This window comes from Cupressus sempervirens, chromosome 1 (assembly GCF_028749045.1).
Source record: "Cupressus sempervirens isolate cs-2001-9-10 chromosome 1, ASM2874904v1, whole genome shotgun sequence".
NCBI classification, from domain to species: Eukaryota; Viridiplantae; Streptophyta; class Pinopsida; order Cupressales; family Cupressaceae; genus Cupressus; species Cupressus sempervirens.
In genome coordinates, this window is record NC_143118.1 from 271,202,890 (window position 1) to 271,216,829 (window position 13,940).

Below are 13,940 nucleotides of genomic sequence, written 5' to 3' on the forward strand. Positions count from 1 at the left end.
ATTCGTTGGGACATAAATAATCATGACCAAACATCACATAAAAATTATCATAAAAATCAACTACATCCAAAACCTCTGGTAAACTTTCCTTATTGATTGCAAGCTTTACCAAAACCCATCACAACATAAAACATAACATCACATTAGACATTAAAACAAGTGTACTTTTAAGCCATATAGTTTTCAAAATGATTCCATCAAGTTTGATTTAAGTAAATTTGGATTTTTATTTTCATGGTTTTTCTAGTTGATAGTTTTCCCAATTTTACTTTGATATAATAACCCCAACAAGTTATAACTTCATAAAACAAAAAGTTCGCTCTAATTCACTTGTTTAATATTCTATCAAACACTTTGCAAGCAAGAGATATATTGCATATGTAAATTTTGATTGCTTTCTAAATGCCAAACTTTAATAAATATGCTTCCAAAGAACACACCAAACAACTAACAATGAAGATGCAATTATTTTTTAATAACACTGATTACAAATAGGAAAATATGTATCTACTTCAATAATACATTAGGGCAGTGAATTTTGATATAAAAAATCAGATATAAATCAAATTACAATAGATTTTACAAACCCTACCAATGCACTAAATTTATACTCTCAAACATTGCAAAACGTAGTAGATAAAAACATGGAATTGCTCCAAAAACATGAATTATCCTATAGAAAACTACTTTAGAAAATTCCAACTTATTCCTTACTCCACAAAGTTGGCCCTAGGCCACAAATTTGGCACAATGAAACTATTGATTTGTCTTCTCCAATAGTCACAACTCTTTGAAACATATTTCACCACCTCATTTATGCAAATCAATGAGAATGTGCATTCCCAACAATCAATATAACAACTACAGAAACCCTTGGCTCTACAAGCTATCTAGAAGAGTAGATGGAAACTCATTTGATATTTAAAAATGAGGCTACCCTCCCTATTTATTCTTTTCCTTCACCCTTCTAGAAGGAAAAAAAAATATTAATTAATTGCACTCTCTAGAAGCTTCCCCCTTTCCAAGGCAATAATTAGTTGTACTTCTAGAAAATGCACTCTCTAGAAGTTTCCCCCCTTTCCAATACAATAATTAGTTGTGATTCTAGAAAATTAAATTAATTAAATATAAATTCACCTTTTAATTTAAATTTATTTAATGGCTTTATAAGAAATTAATTTAATTAATTTCTCCTTCTTTCTCCACTTAGCCTTTGGAGAATGTAAAGGCTAAGAAATCCACTGAGATGCTTAAAAGATGGGGACATTATGTATCTACCCCTCTTAAAATTGCTTGTCCCCAAGCAATCTCAACTTTGGATGCTACAAAGTTTCTTCATTGTCCTAGGTGGCATCCTCTACTGGTAGGTCCTTCCACTTCACCAAGTACTCCCTAATAGTGCATCTCCTCAAATTCCTCTTCTTGAACTAAATGATAGCCTCTGGTACTAAAACCAATTTCCCCTCATTGTCCAAGGGTAGAGATACTGTAGAAGGAACAATCTGGTGTCCAATCCCTTTTTGAGATGCAATACATGAAAAGTATTATGGACTCTACTCTCTTCTAGTAAACCCAACTTGTAAGCCACCTCTCCAATTCTCTTGATCACCCTAAAAGGCCCATAATAATGTGGGTTAAGTTTTTTGACACCACTCTTCTTGAGAGTGGACTAAGAGTAAGGCTCCAACATCAAATATAATATATTACCTACCTCAAAAGTCTATTTAGTTCTCTTCTAATTAGTATATTGCTTCTATTAATTCTATGCCTTGGTAATATTATCCTTAAGAGCCTTCACAATTTCCTAAATCTCTAGTAATAAGTCTCTAGGACTAGGCACTCTACTATCTGATAGCAACAAATCCATGAAACTAGGTGCCTCATATCCATATAATGCCATGAATGGTGACATCTAGATAGACAAGTGATAAATGGAATTATAACAATATTCACATAGATATATCCACTTAACCTATTGGCGCTCAAAATTGCATTCCCATTTTGAGCATCCATTTGAAATTTTGAGAAAGTCAAGCCCTATGAATGCCCATAATTGAATGTGCACTCGGCTGTCCTTTTGAGATCCTTAAGATGTTCAATGTCTCTAACACTTTCCATTAAATTTGCCTAAGCCTTCCATGATGATGATTTGTCATTATGAGTTATATGACAAAGTCTTATTTTGAACAAATCCTAAAATCTGCTTTCTACCCCATTTAATATGCAGAGTTCAGTCAAGAACCTTTCCTTATACAAATCCACCACGTCCTTTGAAATCCTTTAGCCCCTTCTCATTTTCTTGCTCAGAGCCTGCCCTTTTAAACCTAAGGAAAACTTGAAATAATATTTTGATTAAATCTGCTTTTAAGTTTAAGGTAATCAGGGTTTACACCTTTTTAAATCCAAAAAGTTGCTTTTCAAACTTACCATGCAAGTCTCGGTGATCATAGATCTTATTCATATTGACGGACCACGCATTCTCGCATTTTCAAAATGTGAGGCCATTAAAAAATGTGGGGAAGCACAAAGAGGGCACGTAGCACAGTCTGATTATGTGGGTCCACAATTTTTCAAAAAGATTGACTCACCTTTGATCTTGGTTGAGATCACCAGATGCTGCTTGCCTATAGGATGAAGATGAGTATGATTTAAAGAAAGCGGGCAAGTGCATAAGTGACATATGTCCCTTATGAAGACACAAGGAGATGTTCGTACAAGTGTAGAAGACAAGTTACAAACATTGTTGATCTATGTGAGATTGACGGATGAGGCATTCCCGCATTTTCAAGATGAGAGGTAGATAAATATTGCGGGCGTGCCACTTTGCGACGCGTGGCACAGTGGGACCAAAATGCAAGGAAGTAATGATGTCATGGGTGCTGAAGTCTTGAATGCCGCAGTCAAGCTTGTCAGAACATGTGCAGTAAAAGGTATTTTCTCATTGGTCAAGATCATTGTGATGGGCTGCCTATTTTTGAAACTTTGAATCACTGTCGATCTAAGCCAGCATCAAGGGCTAGCATTTTCCCGCATTATTTTATCTCTGTATGATTTTATAATGTGGGTAAAAGGATTGTGGACCCATGTCACAATTAACCAAATCATGCCATTTTCGAATATCACATGTTTTGTGATAAAGGAATAGTGCAATAGTTATTCAAAAAAAAATTGATCAAACCATCGATCTTCTCTAAATCGACGAAAGGCGTTGGCCCGCTATATCAACATGCTCACAAGATAAGAAATGTGCGAGTGCACAAGCCTGACATGTTGTGCAGACTCAGGTTGTTGATTCAATTTAGATCTGCGGTTCTTGCGCATATTCATTTCTTAGAAGCAAGAACCGTGCACTAAAAGATAAATTGCACACATGGCCAATTATGATTGGGTTATTCCAGACCAGCTTTCCTAGTGGATTTTGAAGTCGTCATGCTCACATTTTCAACTTATAAGATCTTCAAGATCGACGATGCATATTTTATTATTGAAGGTTGTATCATTATGCATATTAATGAGACATGAAAACCTTCGTGTGTGAAAGTAAAGAACAGGGTGTAACAAGTGAGATTTTCCCAATATCAACTTGTGCGAGTAGAAATTCGTGAGTCATCTCTGAACAAAAAAATTACTGCCAGGATTGAGATAAATTTGGTACGAGTGTCAAGTAGTTGGCTCAAGGATAAAATGCAGAAGTTATAGAGATAAAATAAAAGGCTTTAGGTAAGTTTGAATACCAAAGTCTCTGCATTTTTCAGTCCTGGTGATTTATTCAAAAGATGTTTCTAAAGGTTTCACTAAGTCTAAGGGTATGGATAGCAAAAGGATTGTTCATTAAGAGTAGTTGGTTCTAGGACACTGATACTTTGAAAAATGATTTATTTATTTTTATAGGATGGTTTAGAAAAGGAAAATGGTTAGCTTTGTCTGCCTATGTATGGTTTTTTGACAGAGGAAAGCTACTAATCAGGTGTCATAGTCAAGTCACCAAGGTGATAAGAAGAACAAGGAATAGACTTTGTAAGCTAACAACCTTTTCAGTAGAAACATCATCTTTTTAAAAAAATTTCAAAGCATCTTAGTTTGATGCTAGGGTAGCAGAGATATTTGAGACCCTATGCATAGTTTTGTAAGAAGGTGAAGAAGATTTTATACCCTGGGGTATAGTCTTTTTCAATTTTTGTGCGTGTCCCCCCTTTTTGTGTCAGTAGATGGAAAATTTTGGCAAGAAGTTGGTTAAGGAAGCAGACGTGGCTGGGGATCAGAGCATCCCTATTTTGTTATTTTTAATAACCACATTGTTTTCTAGCTTCTGTACTGCATGCTAAGTAATGATTCTATTATTTCTAAAGCTTGGCATGATTAGTAAAGAGTGGGAAGTAAAGATGATTCTAATTCAGTAGTCATCTTGACAAAACCCATGGGCCTAGGTCGGTGCATATTTTTCGGAGTTGATTTTATCATTGATAAGGTGGTCTTAGCAGTTGCGCATACAACAAATCAGTGGTAGAGCTGAATCAGCAAAAAGTGGTAACATAAAAGAAGCTTACAGGAGAATTTTTGATCTATATGATGTTTTGTTAATCATTTTTCTTCTTTCTTCCATTACAAACTTGTGATATCTTTTGTAAGGGACACTTGTTAGTTCTCTATGCCTGAAGCTTCTTGCATCTCACAGCATTTAAGTGAGATCCCAAGGCTAGAGGAGGAGGGTTGGTTGGTTGGTTTTTTATTCTTCCAGTTTTTAGAGCTCTGCTCAAGCTATGAAAGCCACATACCCAGCATGTCTTGTATGAACAGCATATGGATTTCGTAGATAGTTCTGATACAATAGTGTGATCTTGTATCTTGTTTTATGCATCCCTAATATACTTATTTCAAGGAGATAAATATAATGTGCAAAAGGTTTTGAATTTCAATATGACTCTATCTCCTTTCTTGTTGAGTTTGTAATGTTATATGTTCAAGAACAAAGATCTTGAACCTATTTGCAATTGTTCGGTTGTATGTTTGAAGTTTGCTTGCCTTTGACTCAAGGAGTCATGTAATTGTTTGTGGTTTTAGACAAGGTTGCATATTCAATTAAGAAGGATGTGAGAAAGTATGGGGTTATATTGGATATTGTTGTCTAATTCATAAGGTGAATAGACTAAACATGAATGTATTAACATACGCCATATGTTGATTGATGTTCAAGGATGCATAATTCTGGAGTGTAGGATTACCCTAATGGATAAGGTACTGGTTGTTTGTAGGGTCATTAAAGTTTTTGCTGCATATTGAACATGCTGTCTTTCCTCAATATAAATCAAATTTTTCCCTTCATGTTGAAGTGGACATAAAAGTTTTAACTCTCACTCATTTTATGAATAATATTGGTTTGCATCTAGCTATTGTAGAATCTATGTTGTTTCATAAACCACTAGGAGATATTAGGGATTTTATCTACTTTTCTAGATCCTGAAAGTGGTTATTGCACTAGTCATAGAGTCAGATCTAAAGAGGTTCACCCACATAGGTTTTGCAAAGCCTGAAGAAGAAGAAGGGTCATGCCTTATAGTTGGCCCTGTATCTGAAATGATATGTTGATAATGGGAGTTAGCTGCCCCTAGATGTGTCATATTCTCATGGGGATAATTGGAAATGGGTAACGTTTTCAAACACCAACAAAATGGTGACTCTGCTGGGGAATGCTATGAAGTAATTCATAGTTAAAAAGACAAGAATCTCTAGTGTATGATTTGAAGAGAAGAGATTCAATGCAGAAGGAGAAGTGCATTAAAAAATTTTAGTAGTAAGTTCTCTGATGTTCTTTTCAAGTTTTCTTACTCCAAATCATGCACCCCAGTAAGTTTCATCCATTTATAGTAGTATTTTTCAAGGTTGAATATAGATTGTGTTTCTAAGGGTGTTCATCTTCAGTCATGTCAACTAGTTGTTATTTTCAGAATACTGTTGTTGTTCAGAGTCAAAATCGATGAAAGATGTTTTCTCTCTTTTAAATGTTGTTAAAAGTTTTGCAAAGTTTTCAAGTTGAATTTTCAATTCAGATATGTAGTGTTATGAATCATGTTTAAAATATTTCTCACAATAGTAAGTGGTGACTCTATCTAAAGGATCTCTGAATCATTGTAGATCAATGATGTATAAATTTTTTTCAAGAGTTTTCATGGGAATCAAGCAGATCTAAAAGTTAGATGAATTTGCAAGCAAGAAGAGAGATCTATTGTAAGTTTCTGACAAATAAGTCTAGAAGTGTTGTTTGATCTATTGTCACAAGAATTTTAATGATAAAGATGAATCACAGCTATGATTTCATTTCTCTCTTTCATGTTAGCATCAGGCTAATTAGCATATCAGTGGTTTCATACAGTAACACTTGAGGTATTTTATACTTTCATGCAATTTTCTTTCCCATGAAAGTTAGTTCTACATATGTATTCTCCATCAAGTGAAGTTTAAGCACTAAGAAGAGGAGAATAGTTTTATGTTTTATACATTTCACGGGATTTGGTTTTAATTGTTGTTTTAAAGTTGTGAAGTGTATTTGAAGCATTCATTTGGTAGAGGGTTGTGAAGATCTACTGCAAATTACGAATTCTAAAAGTTTTTAATGATGAATGAGTCTTGAGTTGAAGAATGTTGAGTTTCATCTCATCTAGTATGCAACCTATTAGTGAAATTCTTAGATCCATCTCTACCAGGAGGTATATGACATTGAATTTTAATGGTATCCATGGTTTCCCAAATACTGTGCCTTGTAACCTCAAACAGTATTTGCCTAAGTTTGGTGGAAACCATGAAAATTCAGCCAGTCATCATGTTCAGCTGTTTAGTGACTTGGTTGGTGATTTTGAAATTGCTCATGAAGACATTCAGATTGAAATTGTTTGTTCAAACTTTAGAGGATGATGCTAGGGACTGGTTTTCATTTTTACCAGCATGTTCAATTTCATCCTGGGATGAATTACTGTCAGATTTCATGATGCAGTTTGGGGAAAGAGTAAGCATTTCTGATTATTTTGATAAGTTTTGAAAATTGAAATCAAGAATGGTGAGTTAGTTCCTGAATTTAATATTAGATTTGCAAAGATTTTGAGTGAATTTCCTGAAAGTTACAAGCTGGATGATCAAATCTGTTTAGTGGTTTATCTCGATGCATTTGATAAAAAGATGAACTCTCTATTGAGAGATAAGGAACCTAGAACTTTGCATCAGGCATTCATGATAGCAATAGAGATTGAGAATAACATAAAATATGGCTTAACTCAGAGTCACTTCTCTAGAAATTTTTGTTGGCAAGATGAGGCACAAAGAACAAATCAATGGCATATAAAATGTTTAATTTCATATCAGCAAATAAGCACTCATGTTATTGTAAATAGTTTTGTTGAAGATTCAAAAATAAAAGCATGTGAACATGATATCTCTTTGTTGCAAAAAGGAAATGATTGCATTCGTGCTGATTTGAATGCATATGTTTATGGTATTACAACAGTGAATGATAGAATTGATTCATTTGATGAGTTATCTAGGCAAGATATAAATCCAGTCATTCATTTTCTCATTAATGATTCACATTGTATTGAAAACATAATGAATCAGAAAGAGGAAAGGTATTTATCTCAGTATGAGAATGAAGAACCTGGAAGTGATAAAGATGAAATTGTTGATCCAACATATTGTGAAGAAGCATCATGTGAAGACAATGGCGACACTTTTTGCTCAGGTCAAGAAGAGGATTGTGATAGTACATATGCATCTTCATGTGAATCAGAGGCTGATTGGGAAGAAGAAAGTAATGATGAAAGTGAGTGCTCATATGTTAGTAAAGGTATGAATTATTTTCTTAAATCTGAAAGTGAGTGTCTATTTCAGAATTGTGTAAATCAGTTTGACATTAAAAGTTATGAAGAAAATGTGTCTACACAATATGAAGACAAAGAGGTTATCTATAAGGACGTATTACCTAATTGTGTAGAAGGGTGTCTTGAGGATGAATGAAATGATGATCAGTACGTGATTGATCATGAGATTAATGCATCAGCACCTATTGATAAGATAAATGATGATTTTCTTGCAAGACATTGTAATCACCTATATAGAGACAATGAAAGCAACTTTGATTTGTATTCTACATGCTTCGTTCACGGAGTGGATGTTGAGTCTTCATATGATTCTAATTTTTCTTCTTCATATGCTGAAAGTGTCCATTACAGCGATGTTAGAAATGGTTTTAAAGTTTTTGCTAATCCATTATATGGTGAGGAGTTTGATGTTGATCAACACATCACTTGTCCTAATGTCTACAAAGGCACTTTGCATGGAATTATCAATCCCCTTTTTGAAGAACACATGGAAAATTTAGATTTAGTTGAGAATGAGTTTGATGATGATACCTTCTCTTACTACTATAGGAGATTAGAATGTTCTACTTCTGAGTTTGATAGTGAAACTAATGATTATGTTGCATCTGAGGAGGTAAATGACAAGATGTTTGATGAAGTTGTTTTTGAAAATCAGTATGCACCTTGCAATGAGATTTATGAGGAACTCTCTAATGTGAAGACTAATCTATTTGCTGATTGTGAAGAACCATTTGAAGATTATGGATTAGTTTCAGATTATGATGTGGATGACATATGTGAATATCAGTCAGATTGTTCATTTGATTCCTATCTGGTTATGCAGAGGGATACACATTTTGAAGGTATGAGTGGTCTTTTTCCCCAATTTGAATATGAAGCCTTCATATTCAAGAATGATAGCATGTATGAGCCATTAAATAAAGAGATTTTTTAGTTTCAATTTGATATGTTTAAGCATGCTGATCAGTATCTTCATAATGAGCTAACGGTTGAAGATGAAATAAGTTTTTATATGCATTATGAAAATAAGAGTGATGATTTTATTTTGCCAAGTGATCTGTTATATAATGATAATATGATTGATGAAATTGATAGGAGAAGAAAATTCATTTTACCTCATGAAAGTTCAAATGAGAATCATGTTTATGATAGAGGTAAACAATTATGTTGAAGTTCGGTGGCCCGGGGTCATCATTTGTAAAGAGTAGAAGTAGTTGTTTCCTTGCTTTCAATAAGCTATTCGAGAGAAGTTTTGTTGTTTTAGGTATGTGGTCTACTTCTCCTAGAGATCTGGAATATTACCATGCCCATAAGGGACATTTTTCCCCAGACAGAGCCACTGTTGGCACTCAAAATTGCATTCCCATTTTGAGCATCCATTTGAAATTTTGAGAAAGTCAAGCCCTATGAATGCCCATAATTGAATGTGCACTTGGCTATCCTTTTGAGATCCTTAAGATGTTCAATGTCTCTGACACTTTCCATTCAGTTTGCCTACGCCTTCCATGATGATAATTTGTCATTCTGAGTTATATGACAAAGTCTTATTTTGAACAAATCCTAAAATCTGCTTCCTACCCCATTTAATATGCAGAGTTCAGTCAAGAACCTTTCCTTATACAAATCCACCATGTCCTTTGAAATCCTTTAGCCCCTTCTCATTTTCTTGCTCAGAGCTTGCCCTTTTAAACTTTAGGCAAACTTGAAATAATGTTTTGATTAAATCTGCTTTAAGTTTAAGGTAATCAGGGTTTACACCTTTTTAAATCCAAAAAGTTTCTTTTCAAACTTACCATGCAAGTCTCGGCAATCATAGATCTTGTTCAGATTGACGGACCATGCATTCTCACATTTCCAAAATGTGAGGCCGTTACAAAATATGGGGAAGTGCAAAGAGGGCACATAGCACAGTCTGATTATGTGGGTCCAAGATTTTTCAAAAAGATTGACTCACCATTGATCTTGGTTGAGATCATCGGATGCCGCTTGCCCATAGGATGAAGATGAGCATGATTTAAACAAAGCGAGAAAGCGCATAAGTGACATATGTCCCTTATGAAGACACAAGGAGATGTTTGTACGAGTGCAGAAGACAAGTTATGAACATCATCAATCTATGTGAGATCGACAGATGAGGCATTCCTGCATTTTCAAGATGAGAGGCAGATAAATATTGTGGGCATGCCACTTTGCGACGCATGGCACAGTGGGACCAAAATGCAAGGAAGTAACGATGTCATGGGTACTGAAGTCTTGAATGTCATGGTCAGGCTTGTTAGAACATGTGCAGTAAAAGGTATTTTCTCAATTGTCAGGATCATTGTGATGGGCCACCTATTTTTGAAACTCTGAATTATCGTCGATCTAAGCCAGCATCAAGGGCTAGCATTTGCCTGCATTAGTTTATCTCTGTATGATTTTATAATGCGGGTAAAAGGATTGTGGACCTGTGTCACAATTAACTAAATAATTGTGATAAAGGAACAGTGCAATAATTATTCAAAAAAAAATTCATCAAACCATCGATCTTCTCTAAATCAATGGAAGGTGCTGGCCCACTATATCAACATGCTCACAAGATAAGAAATGTGGGAGTGCACAAGCCTGACATGTGGGGCAAACTAAGGTCATTGATTCAATTTAGATCTATGGTTCTTGCACATTTGCATTTCTTAGAATGAAGAAGCGCGCACTAAAAGATAAATTGCACACATGGCTAATTATGATTGGGTTATTTCGGACCAGCTTGCCTAGTGGATTTTGAAGTTGTCATGCTCACATTTTCAACTTATAAGATCTTCAAGATCGACAGTGCATATTTTACTATTGAAGGTGGTATCATTATGCATATTAATGAGACATGAAAACCTTCACGTGTGAAAGTAAAGAATAGGGTGTAACAAGTGAGATTTTCCCAATATCAACTTGTGTGAGTAGAAATTCATGATTCATCTCTGAACATAAAAATTGCTGCCAAGATTGAGATAAATTTGGCACGAGTGTCAAGTAGTTGGCTCAAGGATAAAATGCAAAAGTTATAGAGATAAAAGAAAAGGCTTCAGGTAAGTTTGAATACCAAAGTCTCTGCATTTTTCAGTCTTGTTGATTTATTCAAAAGATGTTTCTAAAGGTTTCACTAAGTTTGAGGGTATGGATAGCGGAAGGATTGTTCGTTAAGAGTAGTTGGTTCTGGGACACTGATACTTTGAAAAATGATTTATTTATTTTTAGAGGATGGTTCAGAAAAAGAAAATGGTTAGCTTCGTATGCCTGTTTATGGATTTTTGAAAGAGGAAAGCTAGTAATCAGGTGTCATATTCAAGTCACCAAGGTGATAAGAAGAACAAGGAATAGACTTTGTAAGATAACAACCTTTTTAGCAGAAACATCATCTTTTAAACAAATTTTCAAAGCATCTTAGTTTGAAGCTAAGCTAGCAGAGATATTTGAGACCCTGTGCATAGTTTTGGAAGAAGGTGAAAAAGAATTTATACCCTGGGGTATAGTCTTTTTCAATTTTTGTGCGTGTACCCCCTTTTTGTGTCAGTAGATGGAAAATTTTGGCAAGAAGTTGGTTAAGGAAGCAGACATGGCTGGGGATCAGAGCATCCCTATTTTGTTATTTTTAATAACCACATTGTTTTCCAGCTTTTGTACTGCATGCTAAGTAATGATTCTGTTATTTCTAAAGCTTGGCATGATCAGTAAAGAGTGGGAAGTAAAGATGATTCTAATTCAGTAGTCATCTTGACAAAACCCATGGGCCTAGGTCAGTGCATATTTTTCAGAGTTGATTTTATCATTGATAAGGCAGTCTTAGCAGTTGCGCATACAAAAAATTAGTGGTAGAGCTAAATCAGCAAAAAGTGGTAACAGAAAAGAAGCTTACAGGAGAATTTTTGATCTATATGATGTTTTGTTAATCATTTTTCTTCTTTCTTTTGTTACAAACTTGTGATATCTTTTGCAAGGGACACTTGTCAGTTCTCTATGCCTGAAGCTTGTTGCATCTCACAGTATTTAAGTGAGATCCCAAGGCTAGAGGAGGAGGGTTGGTTGGTTGGCTTTCTATTCTTCTAGTTTTTAGAGCTCTGCTCAGGCTGTGAAAGCCACATACCTAGCATGTCTTGTATGAACAACATATGGATTTCGCAGATAGTTCTGATACAATAGTGTGATCTTGTATCTGGTTTTATGCATCCCTAATGTACTTATTTCAAGGAGATAAATACAATGTGCAGAAGGTTTTGAATTTCAATATGACTCTGTCTCCTTTCTTGTTGAGTTTGTAATGTTATATGTTCAAGAACAAAGATCTTGAACCTATTTGAAATTGTTCAGTTGTATGTTTGAAGTTTGCTTGCCTTTGACTCAAGGAGTCATGTAATTGTTTGTGGTTTCAGAAAAGTTTGTAGATTCAATTAAGAAGGATGTGAGAAAGTATGGGATTATATTGGATATTTTTGTCTAATTCATAAGGTGAACAGACCGAACATGAATGTATTAACGTATGCCATATGTTGATTGATGTTCAAGGATGCATAATTCTGGAGTGTAGGATTACCCTAATGGATAAGGCACTGGTCATTTGTAGGGTCGTTAAATTTTTTGCTGCATATTGAACATGTTGTCTTTCCTCAATATAAATCAAAATTTTCCCTTCATGTTGAAGTGGACATAAAAAATTTAACCCTCACTTAGTTTATGAATAATATCGGTTTGCATCTAGCTATTGTAGAATCTATGTTGTTTCATAAACCACTAGGAGATATTAGGGGTTTCATCTACTTTTCTAGATCCTGAAAGTGGTTATTGCATTGGTCGCATAGTCAGATCTAAAGAGGTTCACCCGCCTAGGTTTTGCAGAGCTTGAAGAAGAAGAAGGGTCATGCCTTATAGTTGGGCGTGTGTCTGAAATGATATGTTGATAATGGGAGTTAGCTACCCCTAGATGTGTCATATTCTCATGGGGATAATTGGAAACGGGTAACGTTTTCAAACACAAACATAACCCAAGAAATATGTTGCCTTGTTATGTAATTTCTAAGGTATCTCTCTACCTATTTGTTCACTATCTTTGTCTAACCATCTATTTGAGGGTGGTAGCTAGTACTTAGAGTGATTTCTCTCCTACAAACTCTAAACAAATCCTACCAAAAGTGACTCATAAACCTTCTATCCCTATCATTGACAATGCTCTAAGGTAAACCATGCAACCTAAATACCTCTCTGAAGAATAAATCTACCATTGATGTAACAGTGTATGCAGTTTTGATTGGGAAGAAGTAGGAAATTTTTTTAAGCCAATCAACAACAACATATATATATTCTCTACCTTGGGCTCTCGACAATCCTATAATGAATTCCATCGATAAATGCTCCCATTTAATATCAGCAATCAAAAGTGGCTTAAGTAAGCTAGCTAGTTAAGAGTGCTCCTATTTATTCTACTGGCAAGTAGGACACTCTCTAACATATTGCAACACCTCATCTTTGATCCCTTTCCATGAAAAATGCTCACAAATATTCTAGTAGGTTTTGTAAAAACTTGGATGTCCTACCATAGATGAGTCATGATAAACTCTCAACACCATCCTCTTCACCTTTGACCCTAGCACCAGATAAATACACCCTTTGTAAATGATGACCTCATTCACAAGGGTGAAATCACTATTCTAGATCAATCCATCTATGAATCTCAATAACTATGTATCCTTTGCATACTCTACAAGGATCAAATGTCTCCAATTCTCTGATATATCAATCATCAAGCTCAAGTTGGGTCTTTGTGACAAGTCATATTCTACTAAATTTTGTGTCCCCTTGAAATAGGTAATATCAAAATTGTATGCCTGTAATTTACTTATCCATTTATGTTGCATGTCATTATGATCTCATTGTCCTAGGCAATGCAGGCTATTGTGGTTGGTTGTTATGCTGAATTTGCTACCAACTAAATACTGCTTGAATTTTTCCAAAGAATGTATTATGGCCAACATTTCATTATGATAAATGTGGAAGCTCCTTTCAGCCCTCTTGAGGTTCTTACTCTCATAAGTAATCAGGTGCTTGTCC